This window comes from Volvox carteri (assembly GCF_000143455.1).
Source record: "Volvox carteri f. nagariensis unplaced genomic scaffold VOLCAscaffold_93, whole genome shotgun sequence".
In the NCBI taxonomy this organism is placed as follows: domain Eukaryota; kingdom Viridiplantae; phylum Chlorophyta; class Chlorophyceae; order Chlamydomonadales; family Volvocaceae; genus Volvox; species Volvox carteri.
The window spans coordinates 80407-84596 of record NW_003307636.1 but is presented as its reverse complement, the minus strand read 5'-3'; positions in this window follow the sequence as shown (position 1 = coordinate 84596).

Sequence of the window (4190 nt, the reverse complement as noted above, 5' to 3'; positions counted from 1 at the left end):
GGTGGCAGCGACGGTTTGGAGGGGCTTGCTGCTGCTAGTCTACTTTCTGCTCCTGCTCCTACTCCTGCTCCTGCTCCTCCGCCTCGATCTTTATCCAGCATTATCTCCTGCTCCTGCTCCTGCTCCTCCTCCACAGCAGTGCTGCTGCTCTCCACCTCTCAGCCTGAAGCTCCTCCTCCTCCTCCTCCTCCTCCTCCTCCTCCTCCTCCTCCTCCTCCTCCTCCTCCTCTTCCCCCTCCCGCCAGCACTCTATAATAATAATAGCACGTGCCGCCTCCTCACGTACGTTTTGCTGTTCCTGCTTCTTCCTGTCCTGCAGCATGCAGAAAAAAACGTTAGGTTATATACATTAAGAAAAAACACATTTTCTTGTTTCAACAATTCAACAATGATTGTTATTATTTATAAAACAAAAGTTGAAGAAAGCTTAATAAATCGTCTCATGCTGCTGTGCTGGACAAGTCGGTTAATAATTTAACACGTCAGCGAAGAACCAACCAAATCGCAACCGCAGTTGTTGCATCAGCCGTGGCTTGAACCCGCGATCACCAATTGCGCATTCGTACTGCAATTTTACTATTTGTCTTAGCACAGACTCACTCACCACTCCGGGCGGAGTAGCCGATGACTTGGACCGGGCAGCGTTAGTCTATATTCTACAACTTACTTGTAAATCGCCCTTACTGCAGACGTGTCCTTTCAAGGACGCTAAATCTGTTTCTTTGTGCTTTTGTTGCGGTGTATTGATTGGTGTTTGTCTTGTTCCGTGGTTCGCGCGCATTAGACACATGTCGTCTTCTGCTTCTTCGCGGCCGTATTTCTACTTGGCGCCTGCTCCATAAATAAAATTTTAAAAACGTCCTGATAGCTCTCGCTGTGACGGTCTCATTTCAATTGTCTGTTTGTCGTCGGCGAGCGGTGAGAAGTAGGGGCGGCGCACTTTATTACTAATAATAATGACGTATAGTACGACGAAGCACACTTGAGCAGCACGGCTGCTGTGCTTCTTCTTTTGCGGTTTCCGTCGTCGTTGTTGTTGTGTACCGATTATTATTTTGTTGTTGTTACATTCATTATTGTTGACCCTAAGTATTCAAGTAAAATATATAATGCATGTGCCGCAGAACAACATGATGATGAATGATGATGATGCTATGTGCCCGCTTCCGCTCCCGTACTTATACTTATTACTTTTCTTATCACTACTAATTGTAAAAACTTTGAGCGACTCTTCCCGGCAAAATTTTAATAACGATGACGACGACGACGTCGTCGAGGATTGACGACCAGACCCCCACCAGCGATCGCGATCGCATCGCATATTCTTATTCTTATTCTTATCCTTATTCTTATTCTGATCATCACAGAGCACAGCAGAGGCGGCACAGTAAAGTTTTAGTGGTGGTGGATCATCGGCGGGTTGGCACGCTTGTGCACGCGGCGAGATTGTTGTTGGTATATATACCGTTAGGGTTATTATTATTATACTTTACATATGTGCCAAATCGTGCCAAGTAGATACAGCAGCATTGTTTGATTGTGTTGGTGTAGATATGCATATAGAGAGAGATCGTGTGTCCGACGAGAAGGGAAAAAAGAGCATACACAACAACAACAACAACAACAACAACTATGTACAACTACTACGTGGGTGCATCATCGCCACACCGTCGTGCATGCGCGTGTCCCATAATATCCACATACCCGCGGAGCCATCATATGCTGCTGCGTATGTGTACTACTACTAATTATAAAGTAGTATCACGTACAGTACGACATGTACAACAACAACCCAACAGACAGACCAACAACATACATATATACATATATACATACATACATACATACATACATACATACATACATACATACATATACACCCGCTTAGGCAGGCGGCTGGCAGAGGTTAAGGCCTGACTTCTGCTCCCAGTCGACCCAGTCGACCCGGGTTCAAATCCGCCTGCCGGCTCCTCGGGTGTTTGAGGAGTGATGAAATGGGAGGTGGCCCCCCATCTTATGGACGGTGTAGGACGTGATAATATCAACTTGCGAGCTGACCAGGAACTAAGTTGATGCGCCGTTGATCCGCTAGATTTGGTTGGATGCTGGTGGTGAGTTGCCGAACCCAACGAATACATTCTGAAGTCGGATGGGGTGACGGATTAGGGTGCCCCTCTAGCAGGGGAGAGCAGGGACTGCCCCGGGAAAGGGGGCCGCTGGCGAAGTTAACCACCCTGTAACAACATACATACACACACCCACAGTCTAAGAATTTAATAAAAACTCTCCCACAGTCTCCCTCGACAGTCATCCGCTCAGTCTCGCCGTCTGTATCTGTATCTGCTGTCCCCATCGCCATCGTCTCCCTGTGCCTGTCCCTCCCTCCACATATGTATGTTCTCTAGGTATATAATATCCTTGTGTACGACAGAGTGTGCACGTGTGCCGTCATCAACGTACATAAGGTACAGCATACGTGTCTGCACCACATATATACATATGTACGTGTGCACATCTCCGAGCAGCATCCTGTGCATGGTCTCCGCTTGATAATAGATGAGGTTGTTATCATCACCTAGTTCATACATACATACAAAATGCATACATACCCTGCTCTGTGAAGATGACAAAACAGAGGTATAGGTACTACTACTACTACTACCACTACTATCTGGATTCATTTGCTTGGGTGGCTGGCAATAATAATTATATATTTTAAAGTTACTCTGCTGCGGCCGCCATATGTATTATATAGCATCATGGAGGGATGTTTATAGCTTCATTCAGGGTTCATTACTATCAATCATTGCTATGTGTGCTAGGGAGCTGAACAGGACTACACATTCGTGCTGCTGCTTCTGCTGCTGCTTCTGCTGATACACAATAGCTGTGCCAACTGTGCGGGATATGTGCGTGTGCGGGATATGTGCGTGTGCGGGATATGTGCGCGTGCGTGCGCGCACACACACGCACGCACGCATGCATGGGGGTGAGGTGGGGGTTTTGGTGGGTGTCTGGAGACATGCGCGCACACACACGTGCGTGTGTCTCCAGCCACATCCACCAAAACCGCCCTCCTCACCCCCATTCACGGTCACATCATTATATACCCTCGCCCTGCCCCCTCCCTGCCGCGTACACACATATACACACCGTACACGCGCGTGCAGCTTGTGTCCTCCCACCCCCGAACACCTATATGTATAGTACCGCGTACCCCCAAAAAACGCTTGTACCCCCCTCTCAAAAAAGACACCTCTCAAAGCCGCCCAAACCCCGAACACCTCATCATATATCTCGTACCCAACCAAACACACCTCCCAAAAACCCCCCGAACCTCAACCACACAATTTTAAAATTACGTTGTCCCTTGTCCCTGCTCTACTACCCCAAAACCCAATCACCTCGTACTTTGTACCTCCTCATATAATATAATATATTATCCCAGACCCAAAAGAAAACCTCGTATATATCTAGAGTAATAAAGTACCCCGAAAACACAAAACGCCTCAAAAACCTCGTATAATAATATCCACCCTTCCTCTCCGTGTCGTAGTAAAATATAATACACCCAACAGACCTCAACAATGGAAAAAAAAACCTTTCACAAACCCCACAACAACAAAAATACTCCACAAACCCCTTCCAATCTCTATGTACCAATTGCAATCGCCAGCATCATCATTATAATCATCATCGGCAGCTGATGGCTGTGCTGCTGTTGGCCTGATGCAGCTGGCCGTCATCGCCACCATCGTCATCATATCGCCATCTCGTCAATGCCGTCGTACAGTCCCAGCATCCACGCCGCCGCGAGGGGACTCATGACGGCGCCGTCTAACGCATGCGCCAGCTCTAAAGGTGACGCGGCGGCAGTGCAGGGCTGGCAAAAGATGGGTCGCTGTGATGACCCACGGGTCGGCCCCGTAGCAGCGCCAGCGGGTAGCAGGCCAGCATCGGCAGCATCGGCAGCATGCCGCACGTCACGGCCTTCGTCATCAAAAGCACCCCCCCCACACGCCACGGCATCTGTGCTTAAACCCTAAGCACTAGCACGGGCACTGGCGCTGGCGCTTGGCTCATCCTAGCCATGTCTCTGCTTTTCACCTGCTGGCTGGGGGGGGGGAGGGGAGGAAAATTAAAAACAATTAGGGCGACGGCACATTTTTTATAAAAGTTTCTATCGTATG